We start from the raw sequence: 15076 nt of genomic DNA on the forward strand, positions 1-15076 counted from the left end.
AGGCAGAGAAGGACCTGGGGGTACTGGTCAACAGCCAGCTGACCATGAGCCAGCAGTGTGCCCTGGTGGCCAAGAAGGCCAATGGCATCCTGGCCTGGATCAGGAATGGTGTGGCCAGCAGGAGCAGGGAGGTTATTCTTTCCCTGTACTCAGCACTGGTGAAGCCACACCTCGAGTGCTGTGTCCAGCTCTGGGCCCCTCAGTTTAGGAAGGATATCGAGATCCCTGAACGTGCCCAGAGGAGGGCAACAAGGTTAGTGAGGAGCTTGGAGCACAAGCCTTATGAGGAACAGCTGAGGGAGTTGGTTAGCCTGGAGAGAAGACTCAAAGGTGACCTTATCACTCTACAACTTCCTGAAAGGTAGTTGTAATCAGGTGGGAGTTGGTCTCTTTCTTTGGGCAGCAACTAACAACAAGAGGACACAGTATTAAGCTGCGCCAAGGGAAATATAGGACATTTGGTGCCATGATTTAGTTGAGGTTAGGGTTGGGTTGGACTTGATGATCCTGAAGGTCTCTTCCAACCTAATGGTTCTGTGATTCTGTGACAAAGACCAAAAGGCAAGAATCTGTCTGGATGCATCCCTCTCTCTTCCTCAGAGGGGCAAAAATCCTCAGAGGGGATGGGGGAGACACTGTAGGCACTGTAGTGGAGCCCAAGGGGCAGGCATATGTTTGCTTCACAAATATGGGACAAAAATGGGACATTCCTGATAAGGTCATGCAACTGCTGTGCTTCCTCCTCACAGCTTGTGTCTTGAGTCTTTGGGGTTCCTTCCTCACCCCTCAGTGACACAACCTAACAAAAACTTTAGGTTTTGTTAAAAACAACAAGGACAGGTTGTTTCTTGAATGCCTTAGTGTTCTGGTTTGATTCAGAACCAGGCAGAAACACCAAATTTTGTGATGTTTTTTGTGTTTACTCTCTTTTCTTTCTGTAAGATAGACTTTGGGAGGAAAAAGGCAAAACAGGCCCAACTTAAAGGTTACAAAGATAGTTTTACTAAAACACACTAAATGGAGAAACAAAAGAAAAAAAAAATTGAATCCCTCAAAACTCTTCCCCCCCACAAACTGTTCACTTTCCCACAACAAACATAGAGAGACAAAACTATGATTTTCAGTCAGTTTCACCCTTTAAACATAATCTTCCATCGCTTTAGGAGAAGAGTCTCTCTTGATACCCCATGAATTTTCCCCACTGTTTTCTTGTGGGTCTCAACTCTCACAAAGACAGCCACTCAGGAACCTGCCTTTGTGAAGTCCCTTCCATTAACACCTTTCCCAACACTGCATATGGGCTATGCCTGCTTATTTACGGTACCATTTAAGGATGCCTCTTCTAGTACAAAGTAAAGATTCTGTTCTTCTGTCTCCAAAATCCTCTTCATCTCAAAAACTAGAGATCTCCTTTTTCCCTAGAAGCAAAGGGCTTCATATCACTTTCTCTTCCTCTATTAAAAATTCTCCATTAAATCTTATTGCATCAATCCACAACTCTCAACTAGAGCCATGCATCCCCCCAAATAGCATTCCTATATTACAGCAAATAGTCCATTCTCCATGGTTTTCACAAGAGACGTCCAGCCAAAAATGGCAAACTCCTCAATCCCTCCTTCCAGTAATCCTTATCAGTTCTTTCGCTGACTTTTATCATGCTGCCTCTCTTTTGTGTTCCTTCTCTCTCTCAGGGAAAGGGTTGGAATTCTGGAGGCTTCACGTTGCTCAAGTCCTCTCTCCCTCAGCTGCGGCTTATGGTGTCAGATTTCAAGGCCGAGCAAAGCTCTGGGTGGCTGGGTAGTCAGGAATCATAAATGCTTATAAATGTTTCTTGCCCACCCCTTGGATTTCATGGCGGGGCTAAGCCTGGAACTGCCATCAGAGGACACAGGCTCCCCTCCCTGTGCTGTGGGAAGGGCTCAGAGCCACAGCCAGGCCTCAGGCCGGCTACCCCCTACCCTGCTCAGGAGAAGGAAGTGGCAACGTGTTTTACATCTGCTAAAAACCTGATCTGGGCTGGGACACAGCCATATTCTCATCCTCTCCCCCTGCCCAGGAGTCACCGGGCCCAGGGAGCCTCCCGTGAAAGGCCTGGGGCCGGGCAGGTCTCGGGCTGTCCCAGCCCACTCCTGCAAAGAGCAAGAGCCGGGACTGCCTGTTACCTACTTCAAGGCCAGAAGGAAAGAGAGCGACTTGGACTCATCTAGAATTTTATATGGATATTCCTCAAAGTCACATTGAACTTCCTCAATGGTCCAACAATACGTCAATATTAAAAAATGAACTCTGATAGGTGCTTATCTTGAGACAATCCCCAGGTCCTAACACACAACTGTTTCTACTTTAACTAAAAAACAAACTGGGTCAACCTATAACACTTAGACATGTGCTTAATCCAAGTACAAAACATCTACAAATTCCAGGTAGGGAGCAGTACCTGTCAACTGGAGAGGGCTTTTCCTCAGATCCTTCTTCATCACAGCTTCCTCCAGTCTATTGTGGGACAGGTGTCCTGGGCAAGACACAGCCGATGCAAAGCAACATCTTCTCTGCAGAGCTAAGGTGGCAATTTGGCAGTTGATCACTGTTAGAACCCACATCCACGAAGGCAAGAGTCACCGAGGTTCTTGTTAATCCCTTGGTTCAGCCAAGAGTGAATTGATAATGAATGAATGAATGAATGAATGAATGAATGAATGAATGAATGAATGATTGAATGAATGATAGGCATTTGTGCATGTGTACATATATATATATATAAATAAAAATAAATATAAATAAATAGTATCTATATATTTAGGGTTTATTTTAGAACAATTTGGTTGCAATGGAAAGCAGGTATTTAGCCATTCCGGTTATTTTTATCTATAGCTATATAGCAATATAACAACATAAAAATATTACATAAGGAAATGTAACAAATTTAAAAAAACATTAAGAGAGAGAAAAGATAAAGAGTAAAAAAACATCACCTCTCCTGGATCTTGTGATGGGACTTGACTGTTGCAGCTTAGATTTTCAGTGGTCAAAATGATGGTCATCATCTGTCAGGGATGGGGGGAGTTGTTGCAGCACAGCTGGCCTGCATCTGGACAAAATTAATTTGGTCATAACAAATCCAATTTGGCTAACCTAGCTTGTGCTAGAAACAAGTCCCTAGGTGAACAACAGAAACAAATAGAGAACAAACTCAAACAGAAACCTCAGCCAATTCCATCCAAGCCCTGGATGCAAACACATCACTGGCTAGAGATCTGGGCAGTGCAGAGATCCCAACCAACTGCCTATCCAAACCCAGGAAATTCAAACCCCCTATAAAAAGAAGCTCTGAACAATAAAACGGGCTATTTGCTGATGACCCTTGGTGTGTACTGTGTTGTGTGCCTGTCTCCAGCCCATGACCCTCACGTAACAGGGAGATGTCTGTGAAACACAAAGTGCAATAAGTTTAGAATAAGGTGAGGCTCAGTAGGAATGCCCAGGAACCTGCTTGGAGAACTGGAAGTTGTATAAGGAAGAGCAATTAGCAAGATAAGAAGCCTTGCAGGATTTGTATCTTATCAAACTTCAAAGGCTTGTCCCCAAAGCCACCCAAGGAGTCAATCCTTCTTTGGAGGATCAACTGGGAATTGGCCAGTTCCCAACTGACAATTCCTTTGGGAATGTCCCCAAGGAGCAACAAACCCAGCATTTCTTGGGGTGCCAAAAAAGGGGTTTACTCTACAAAACCATCCTGGAGACCCTACCTGGAGCACCCCAAAGGTGCAGTGGTAGCCCATGTGCACCAGGCAGCGCAGGGTCAGCTTGAGCACCACAGAACTCTTGAAGCACATGAAATTCCAGACGTTCTCCAGCAGGAAGAAGCGTGACTGGTAATAATCCCAGTAACTGCAAGGACAGTGGGATATCAGTGTGGCCAGGGGACACCACATGGGGCTCTCATGACTCAAAAAGTCCCCTCCACACCCATGAGAGGACACTGGATGGGAGTCTCACCCCCTATACAAAACTGCTCGACAGCCATCTGAGAAATGAGAGCATCAGGGAACTCTTGACCTTAAAGTAGGTGTGGGAATTGAAGCCATTTCTGAACTTAAAGCAGGTGCGAGAGTTGAAGACATTCATGCTGCTGAAGCCCTGGCATGGGGGGCTCCCATGGAGCATCTCCACATCACCTTTTTGGGGCAGTTTCTGGCTCAAGGAATTCGTTTTTATGCTGGCCATGACGAGCTTGAGGATGTTCCAGTCCTTGATGAACACTGTGATGCTGGGGTTGTTGAGCCAGAACAGCTGTGCTGCTGGCTCCCACATCTTGATGACTAGAGCATCTCTGAGACTCCTGCGGGGCACGGCTGGGCTGGGATAGCCGGGATTGGGTGGGAGTGGTCAGGAATGGGCACTGGGAATAGCCAGGAATGGGTGGGAATGGTCGGAAATGGCCACGGTTGGGTGGGAATGGTCAGGGTTGGGTGGGAATGGCCAGGGTTGGGCACTGATAATGGCCAGAGCCAGGTAAGAATGGCCAGAGCTAGGCACAGAGAATGTCCAGCAGATTTGCTGATTTGGAGGTTTGTAGCCTCCAAGCAGTGATAGGCCCTCTGCGGTAGCCATTACTCCCCCAAAGCTCACCTCCTCCCTTGAGGGATGCAAACCTGGCCTTGCAAAGCACCCTGGCCCTGCACAAATGAGCAAAGGTTTTGAGTCACTGATCATGAGTCTCTCACAGTTACTACTCCAGGCTGTCTCTTGCCTCCAGAATTTCTTCTTTAGGCACCTCCAGATTTACCTCCAAACATCCATAAGAATCAAAAGAATACACATCAAAAGCTGTTCTTCTTCTTGGACCTGCCTTAGTTCCAGCATCCTGGGGATTGAAAGCTGGCACAGCAGGTGTGCCAGAGACATTCCCACAGCTTGGTTGGTGTGCACCAACAGGACACTGTGGCAAAACAGTTTGTGGTTCCAGCTCCTAGAAACGATTAGGAAGTCAGAAAAGCTACCTGCACTGCTACCACTGAGCATATAGAAACTACTTATTACTGAATTGTTAGATGAGATTGCTGGTGATTGCTTTCAACCTTTTTAGCAGAGCTCATCCCTTTTGCTATTGGGATAAACACTAGAACTCCAAGCAGAGCAAGGTTTTCTTACAAGGGCTCAGCAGGAGATAAAAACTTTCAAAAGCCACCCGGGCCTACAGGCTGTTGGGGTGTTTGCATTCACAGTGAGTCCTCACAAGTAATTCCCAGTGAACACACTACCACCATACACAAGAACAAATGGACCAGATACTTTGCACCTCTGTTGGGGGTTAGATTTGACTTTTTTCAATTACAGAATTTTTTTCCCCTAAGTTGCTATGGAAACTTAACATCAGTGCTTAACCAAAACAAAGGAAGTGGGCGAATGAGATGGCAGCACAAGGCTACACGTATTGTTCTGGGTCTCTGGAGCTTCCTTCAGAGGGGAGATAACACAAGCTTTGGGAAAGGTAAAAGACAGAGCTGTGGGGGCAGGGGCTCTCTCTTGCTCTCGGCATTGAGGAGGACAGTCAAGCTGCCCCTCGCTGCAAGAAGAATTCATGGCCATCACTCTGTCTCGTCCTGGAAAATCTACCGTCATCTGCTTGTGTACCCAGGAATCCTGAGCTCACTTTCCCCACCACCACTATTTCTTCAGAGCTTTGAAGCTCTCCTGCTACTCTGTAGCCCTGCACTGCCCAGCCCTGCCGGGACACCCCTGCCGCTCCAGCTACCAGCACAGAGCTCCTCATCTCATCTACCAGCCTGGGACTTTTCAACCTTCCAGCTTGGCCTCTCGGAGTCCTGCAGGGGCACTGAGATCAAACTGCCCCGGGCTTTTGTGAAAGAAAGCCCTCGAGGTTCCTGGTTCTGTTTATTATTAATGCTGTAGTTGTGGTTTGTTTGTATTGTTTGTTATTCTTATCCCCATACCTCTGTCTGAAAGCCCCTTTAATTTTCAAAATTAGAATAATTTGGAGGGAGGGGATTTAAATTCTCCATCTCTAGGGAGGTCCTGTCCCCTCCCTAGCAGATACTTGTCTTTCAAACCAAGACAACCTCCCACAGATCAGTTACTTACTAATGAAAGATCGTTATTTTCCACATCTTCTAAGATGAGTTCCATCAAGTGTGGTGAACAATGTAGAAAGAGAGGTCACAGGAAATACAGTGTGTACCCTTCCGTTGTACTTCTCCTTTCCTCCAGTTTCTTACAGCTGGACAGATGTTTTGAAGAAGAGAAGGTGATACAAAAACTTTAGCTCCTGAACCATCAGGGAGATGTTTTGGAAGAGGATGGGGAGAGGGCAGAAACTGCCACACAAAAATTTTGTGCCAATTCTTTGGCTTTTTGTAGTTGCATTTAGAGCTTTAACAAATACAAGAACGGTCCTAAGCTTTACCTCAAACCTCATGATTCGCTTCAGGCTTTGCAGAAAAAACATAATTATGAACAGTTACTTGAGTGTGACAGACTGTCTAAGAGAACACATCTCAGCCAAACAGGGCACAAACCTCCAGAACTAAATTACAAACTAAAAAACAAACCCAAGAACTTCCTTTTGGAAGTATCCACCTTTAAATAATTTTTTAAACAAATAAACAAGAAACTGTTATCAAAACAGCTCCATTATTTCAGCAGCAATTCTGCATTAGCTGAAGGTACAATATGCTGATGAACTGTGAATTCATATTAACAGATACACGAACAAGTGGATATAAATGTCACGTCTGAACAAGCTAATAAAAGATATACAATTCTACTAAATAAAGAAAACTTTAGAAGAGAGTAACATTACCTGGCCATCTCTACTTACCTGTATTTTCTTACTGTCATTCCAGGTTTTGAGCAAATGGGGTGAGCAAACTGAAAAGGAATGCTTTCTTTTCGGATCCAGTCCACCTTAAATACAACCTCCAAAACCAGCAGATCCCCAGTCCTGACTTTTCTTACACCCGACAGCAAAACTCTGGGACAAAAATTGAAATATGAAAGAACAGACATAATGAGACCATATCTGCCTGCAGTGGAATGAGATAAATAACTGAACTTCCTATGAAACTCTCCAGGTAGTTTCAAAGTGATTCACACACCCTCCACCATGAAGCTGGAGCTTCCAAAATATATACATCTAGAAAGTTAGAAGTATTACTTCTTTCTCCATTTCAAATATGCCTTGTAGGGTTTGACCATAAGAAATGTCTCTCAGTGACAAAATTATCACTAAAGGTTTTTTGAGCTTTGTAACAGATTAAAAAGCTGTTCCATAACCACCTGAAGCAGAAGGAAATAAGATGAATATTCTACTACAGTATAGTCCATTAGATATTCATATTCCTCGTTAATTGTAGGTAATTTTTGCAGAAATCCATTTGTTCCTTCTCATGTTCCCTCCATACTTACAAACTTTCACACAGAATTAGGGGATATAGCTGTTCTTCAAAGAAAGAAATCAAAAGTTGCTTTTATTTCCTTCTTTAGTGAAGCTGGACGAAATTCCAATATGACAAATCTTCAAAAAGAAAATGAATGAAACACCAAACCCGGGACAGCATCTAACTTACTTAAGGACACCCCGATTTACCCAAACTGAAAATAAACACAATCCCACATACAACATATCAACTGTTCAGGCGAATTTATGCCATTCAGGCATAAATTAACAGTCCAAAAGATGCAGTTCACCATGTAAATTACCAGCATACACTGCTGTTGTAAAAGACAAGCAGTCCTAGATAGCTCAAGCCAGACTTACATGAGAATTAATAAAAGGAACAGAGGAAAAAATAAATGTGGAAATGTGGAATATAAAGAGACAGTTGAGGCAAGAGAAGAATAATAGGGAAGTTATGGTCACATTCCCATGAGGGTGCAGTGCACTGTCAGTATCAGAAGGGCAGGGCAAGGTCAACCACCTACATTCTTGACTTGAGTGTGTCTTCCCTTCCCTGCTTCCTTCTCTGAGAGCACCAGTGCAACAGCCCATTCTCAGTATCAACTGACTTGCTGAAAATTATTTTCCAGTATTACATTTACTTTTGCCAAACCATCATATGTAATATGTCACTGCAGTCCTTCAGTGGTATTGCCAAGACAGCTGTGTTTTGGTTGGCTCATGAGATTTTAAGTTCAGCTGACTTTTACAAATAGGTTGTATATGAAGAAGTAAGTTGAACCTTCTCTACCTGAAACAACTGAATTTAGCTTGCTCACAGCTAACCTGCAACTTTGCACTACCAGGTCAAGTTTTTAACTTGAAACTGACCACAGATTTGACCAACAAACTGTAGACAAATATCTCACTGAATATGAAGTAAGACACAACTTCGGAAGAATCATGGCCAGCTTCCTAACTGGAAGTCAATAAAACCAGTTTTTATCAAAATTTTAATACAAAAACTTAAGGAGTTTCTTGGCTTTAGATAGCTGTGACTTGACTGTAACTACTTGCTCACTTACAATACACAGTATAGCATGCAAACAGTAGAAATCTCCTACTTTGTTAGGATTTTGTTGTTGTTGTTTTAGAGGACTAATGTAGAGTACAAACATTTTTCTGACTCATGATGTTTGGAGGCAATTCCATGTCAGCTTTTGAGGGACAAGCACATTTCAGAAGAGAACGAAATACTCTTTCTTCAGCAAGCACAGCCATTTGTGCATTGCTCTGCTTCTCAGAAAGTCAAAAGTCACAAAGCTGTCCACACTACACATTTGCTGCACCCTCCTAAACCATCAACCACTGCTAACGTTTAGTTTTAGATTAAGACTCACCTGAAATCATCCAGACCCTTGAACAGAAAATATTAAGTAAACCTTGCTGCTCTCCCAAAAGGCTCCATTCAGTTTCCATTCATTACTTGGCGTAGTGGACCACATTCCCTTCTGTTGAGAAATATCAATGTTTTGCAGGTTGCTACTTTTCATTATAAAGTACCGAACTGGCATATTTTTTCTTGGTGAACTGTTGGAGTCCAGGGCATTCCTCCAGCTACCCTGGATGGTCTGAGACCCTGGCAACAGAGCCCAAAATGACACTGTCTTTGACCTCAGTCCATGAGAGAAACTGCCAATCTTGTACAAAGAATTACAAGCCACAAGAGTTTGATATAAATAGCAGTTAGTTTATCACAGGGTGCATTTGTAGCATTTAGATGGAGTCAGGGAAGGCAAGATGGAGGAATCAGAGTGTGGCCCTGTCCTTCTTCCTTCTTGTTCTTGTCCTCCATCTTCTGCTGTGGTGGGTCACAGGAGAAGGTTTAGAATAAAAGTGACTTGTCTAACATAGGTAGTAGATATTGGTAATGAATTGTAAACAAAAAATACATCGTGGATGATGGTTGGGTCAGAGAAAAGGTACAAAAGGTCCGAGCCCTCCCTGACCTGGGAGGAGTTGCCTCATGCCCTTGCCATAGCAAGGACCTTGGCAAGGTGCTGGAAGAACTGAGAGATAAGAAGTAATAAACAAGTTTGAGAAACCTGAACTGCCGAACTCTCACTTTTTCTTCTGCTTCTGGCATGGGCTCTCAAGAAAAAAAGACTGTTAATCAATATATCTCAGGAAAACCAACCCAAGAGTGAAAGAGATTTCCAACCCTGGAAAAAATAAATTAAATTAATAAATACAGGAAAATAAAACAGGCCTTATTTCTTAAGTTTTACATACATGAAGATAGTAATCTTTTGACTATGCTCCTCCCTTCCTCCTTCAGGTTCTAAAAGAAACATAAAATCTATCAGCTGGTTGTGTCTGAAATGGCTTTAAAATGTATTTCACATCAATTTTACATTTTTAAAGCACTTTTCAAAATAGAAATTCATCCATGAGGGGCGGAAAACAAGTAGAGCAGAATAGGACAAAAAAGTCCGGTGAGTAACTATAATTGGTTTAAGTCTGACCTTGAGATGACACCTAAATTAATCACCCTAGACTGCAGCCTACAGCACAGTTCTCGCACTTCTACCTTCAGGAAACACTTTTTCTTCCTTTTACAGTGTCGGAATTCAAAAACGTAAAGACTCAAGAGGAATTACTAAATCCTCCAATGAGTCCATTAAGTTTCCCTCTCCGTGATCTCTTTAGTGTTACTGCAGTTTACTATTCAAGTATATAGGGACAACTATGACAATAATCTCATTAAAAATGTGTGCTTTGTTAAAATAACCATCACAAAATCCCCCAAGCAGTCATAATAAGGAAGATAACATAGATAACACAATATTTAAAGAAAATCAGTATCTATGTATGCTATTACAGAAACAGCGAAAGACAGAATCCAAAAACTTCAGAAATGTACATACAATATACTAATTTAGATGAAAAAATTAATGCACCTTCATCATTTATTAGAACAAGTTTAAAAAAAATCTATTTTTTTCTACTTTGAATAACTTTACCTCAGCAGTCCACAAATATTTTTTACTGTATTAAACTAGTGTAACAAGAATAATTAGTCTAGATTTTAAGTTCCAGAAGGAAGTATTACACAGCTGTTATAAAAAAAGTTAAGTTAGGTTCTTAATTTATCAGTAAAATACCTAATAGCTGCAGAATGATAACAGCAAGAAATTAAATTACTTTTGAAGAGCAGGGTGATATGTTTGAGAACTCTACCTTTGACACTGGAGACACTGGAGAAGAAAGACTAGCACAGGGGCTGGGATAGCTACTGCTGTCTGCAGACTTCACTGATAACTGAGCTGATCTGTCGTCTGATGATCGTTTGCAGAGCAAAATGTCTTTTTCTTGTACTTCTTTGGCTGGTGGAGTGCAGGAGATGGAGATTTCACTGAAACCCTAAGAAGGACCTACCTTGAGTTTCCCAAGCAGTCACAGAACAATTTACATCAACCTCTCAGCCTACTGCATGACCACATGTATTACAGCAACTACAAAATATATTAAACCCTAACTAAAAACCCATACGGATCATGTGTTGCTTTTAATGTTACTGTTAAACCTCTTCTGCTACTTCTCAAAGACCACAGTTCATGGACAATATTCCTGAGTGCTCTCTCAAACAGCAGGCCCCTGTATGAAATACTTCTCAGTGGGATTACAATGCAGCATACAACAGTATAACCTTTCAACTGTAATTCCACTGTTTCCAGTTCCTTATTACTAGCAGAAATTTAAGTGATGCTTGTATACATAAATTGCAACCTACAGAGAACAGAAGACCTCAACATCTTACTTTTCCGCATTAGAGGAGTCAGACAATGCAGTTTCTGTTGAGCTTTTTCGACTGCTGGTTGACTTCCAGGTAGATGCCAAAGGAAGTTCTTCACAAGTCACAGGTCTTGGTCTCTGGCCAATTCCTGAAGGCTGCTGCAGACCTGCAGACTGTTCTTCAGCACTCAGAACAGCTGTAATTGCTCTTACAGTTGTTTCATCAACCTGAGACCACGGTTTAGAAGGAGCTCGCATACGACGCAGGAACAAACTGTGCCACTTCTGCCTGAGTTGCAACAGCATACCAGCAGCCTGTAATGAATTCCAATTCTGTTAAAGACTGATGAAAATTAGATCAGAGAGTGTTAGGGTAAGAGAACCCTATCTCTTTCCTATCAAGCAGCACCTGGCTGATAGGAAAAGACAGGGTCCAAAATAAAGGCAAGACTAAGGTCTTGGGGAGGGAGAATAATTAATATTTAAACTAAGATGTTAAATTACTTTTTTTTCCTTGGGTGCAAGCATTTAGCTCTATACTAAACTAAACATTGTACTGTAAAACCACAAACTTTTTTTTCCTTTTTATCTTTCTGGAAAACCCAATCTTTTCATGCTTCATGCCCTTCCTTCTCAAATCAGTCTATACTCATGCACTCTTCAGTCATACCTGAAGGAAAAGAGCTCTAAGTGACATTTTTCTTCCACAAACTTCTGGTCAATTTGATGACTAAATTCAGAAGACTATAGTCTAATTCCCATCTTATCAGAAATGCTTCCATTAAAATATTTTTTTAAAAATCACTCTTTTGGACATGTCTAGGAAAGACAGGATTATTATTAGAGCTGCTAGGGTCAAGTGTTTCATGACCCATAAACTACCTCCTACCACAGCCACAGCTTCTCAGTGACTTAAAGACTTCTATTTCAAAGAGGTTTTTATTTATCCTTCCAAAATCTGACAGCAACTTTCTTTCAGCAACTCCAGCTTCAAGTGCTCCTTTTTTGATCTGATTTTGGTTACTCTCTCAGAGAAGGTAAAACACAATATGCTAATGTGACTGTTCTCTCAGCTCCTGTTCAGATTTTGGCTATCCCAGATCATGCTATGGCCTGATGGAGCACCATGCAGGCAGGAAAGGAGGCCAGAAGGACCAGAAAAGCCATTATGGAGCCACTGTCCCTGCAGCCATTATCTTTTGTCTGGCATCTCTTTGGAATCTGCCAACTTGTGGAAAGGGACAAAACTGCCAAGCTCAGACATATGAAACATCATCCTGCCCAGAAAGTTCTTGAAGCAGATCCAACAGCATGTGGACTGCTGAGGCTTTCCTGCTCCCTCATGTGATAGACAGGACAGCCACATCAAGATGGAGGAAGAGGGATGAGCACTCTCACTGTTGACTTAGGTGACTAATTTTTTTTTTTCTTTTTGGTCACAGGTAAAAAAATTGAAAGGTATTGTTGCCATTTGATTTAAAATAAATTGTATTTAGCTGATAGAGAACCTTAGAGCTAACATTAGTCGTAGTTATGCTAAGGCTTGGTAGGCCGCATATAACCTGCAGATGAACTATCATAGTGAAATTTGTAGTATAAGCAGTGTAGCTAAGGAATAATCACTTATCTAAGGAATGTACCTGTTGGCAAGAACCTAAATGTCAAAGAGATAATAGTACCAGGCGATAAAATAAGGTAAGATGTTGTACTGATTAAGAAATCATGTAAAGAAACATATAAAAACCCTGTAAAATTTCTGTAAGATGGGGCTCTGATTTTGGACGCTAGTCCACGGCTCCCAGGGCCCTCAATAAAGCATCGCATAAACGACTTTGGTTGTTTGTGTTTTCTTCGGATCGGGCAACAGTTTTCTGGCGACCGCGGCAGGACTCCGAAGGCAGCTGGGGCGGTTCGCGTTTCGATCCACTCCACGCCGGCACCGAGTGATTCTCGGGGAGTCATCGGCTCGTGCCCGACCCCTGCGCCTGGCGGACGACTGCGAAAGGTAAGCCCGAAGGTGCTTTATTTTTCTGGTTTGGGTGCCTGCCCATAAGCCGAGCTGGCAATCCTCGCCGAGTTGGGCTAAGACGTCTGGTTGGTCTGGGAAGCCTAGGCGCCGGCTGTCAGACGCGACGAAAGCTGCGCAGGTCCGGCACTTGCCCCTCGCGGCGTCGAGAAGCGGCAAGTTGGTATTGGTCTGGTATTGGTCTGGTATTTTATTCTGGTATCTACTTTGCTGTGTGAGTGCGAATATATGGTGTGATTGATTTGCTGAATTGTCAATATTGATTTGGGTGAATATTGTTTTGTACACTGCTGCACATTAGTTGTTGTTGAGTTGTTGTACGGCTGTAGGTGGAATCGGTTCAAAATGCCATTTGGAGCTCTTAAGTCTATGGTTCAGTTCTCTAAGGGTATACCTGAAAATACTCCGTTAGGATGTTTATTGAAAAGGTGGAAGAGTGAAAGGTTTTTCCAAGAGATGAATAAAGACAAAATGATTGAATATTGTAATCATTGGTGGCCGGAATATGAGCGAGAGGGGCCGGTATGGCCAGAAAATGGTACTGTGGATTATGATACCCTGAATTCACTAATGCAGTATTTAAAGGAAAATAAAAAATGGGATGAAGTACAGTATTTGGACTTGTTTTACTTACTGCGCAGTAAAAAGGAGTGGCAGACTGAATGTGGAATAATGGTACTGGAGATGAAAGAATCTGGGTGCGGGGGCTGTAAAGGGAGATCTAAATGTGTTCAGTGCTTAGCCTTGACCTCTCGACCAGAGGAAGATTTGTCTTTAATGGTGTCACCCGGAGCGCCGTCCGCCCCACCCTCCCTTGCTGCCTCAGCATCCCCTGCCTCCTCGGCATCCCCTGCTGCCTCAGCGTCCTCTGCTGTCTCACCTCCTCCTGCTGTCTCCCCTCTCCCCTCTGTTTCACCCTATTCCTCCCTGTATCCCGCGTTACCGGAGAGCAGTGTAGATGAGGAAGATGAGGAAGAAGAGGAAGAGGAGGAAGAGGAGGTGGCAAATATAACAGTAATGCCAGGGAATGCTAAGAGGGTTGTTGTGCGTCCTCCAACCCCTTCCCCTGTTTCTCCCCCAAATTGGCGAAATACTCCGCTTGCAGCACGAACTAGGCAGGGACGAAAGAATCATGGGGAACCCCAGCTTATTGCCCCCTTAAGGGAAGCTATGGGACCTCAAGGAGGGAAGGTGCTTGTGAAAGTGCCTTTCTCCCCAGGAGACCTGGTAATTTGGAAACAGTCAGCAGGGAGTTACCGTGAGAATCCTGAGAGAGTGGCGCGGGTGGTTAAAATGATTATTAAAACACAGAATCCAGATTGGAACAATATGCAAGTTTTGTTAGACACTTTAATGGACTCCACTGAGAGGGAGATGGTGCTGCGGGCAATGAAAGAGCGTGCTCGGGAAATGATCAGGCTGTATCCAGGCGGAAGGACTTTGGGAGACTTGGTGCCTAGTGATGATCCAGGGTGGGATCCGAATAGGGATGAAGGAAAGGAATCTATCAGGGAATATCAGGAGTTGTTAGTGGAGGGAATTAGGACTGGAATGCCCAAAACACTAAACTGGTCAAAATTGTATTCAGTGAGACAAGATAAGAATGAATCACCCTCGGCATTTTTAGAACGACTTAAAGAAACAGCCAGGCGATTCACAGATTTGGAAATTGACAGTGAAGCAGGAAAATTGCAGCTTGCCTTAATTTTTTTAGGTCAGACCCAGGAAGATATTCGTAAGAAACTGCAGAAATTAGAGGGACAGGATACTCGTGATTTGGACAAAATGCTAGAAGTAGCTTGGAAGGTTTACAATAATAGAGAAAAAGAAGCTAGTAAAAAGCAACAAGCGAGTCTGTT

At 43.0% G+C, this 15076-nt stretch overlaps 1 pseudogene; it reads right to left on the reverse strand.

The window, feature by feature from the left end:
* Positions 1 to 3132: 3132 nt before the first annotated feature.
* LOC134564506 (3'-5' RNA helicase YTHDC2-like) overlaps positions 3133 to 15076 on the reverse strand; it is a 43894-nt pseudogene continuing 31950 nt past the window's right edge.

This window comes from Prinia subflava, chromosome Z, assembly GCF_021018805.1.
Source record: "Prinia subflava isolate CZ2003 ecotype Zambia chromosome Z, Cam_Psub_1.2, whole genome shotgun sequence".
In the NCBI taxonomy this organism is placed as follows: Eukaryota; Metazoa; Chordata; class Aves; order Passeriformes; family Cisticolidae; genus Prinia; species Prinia subflava.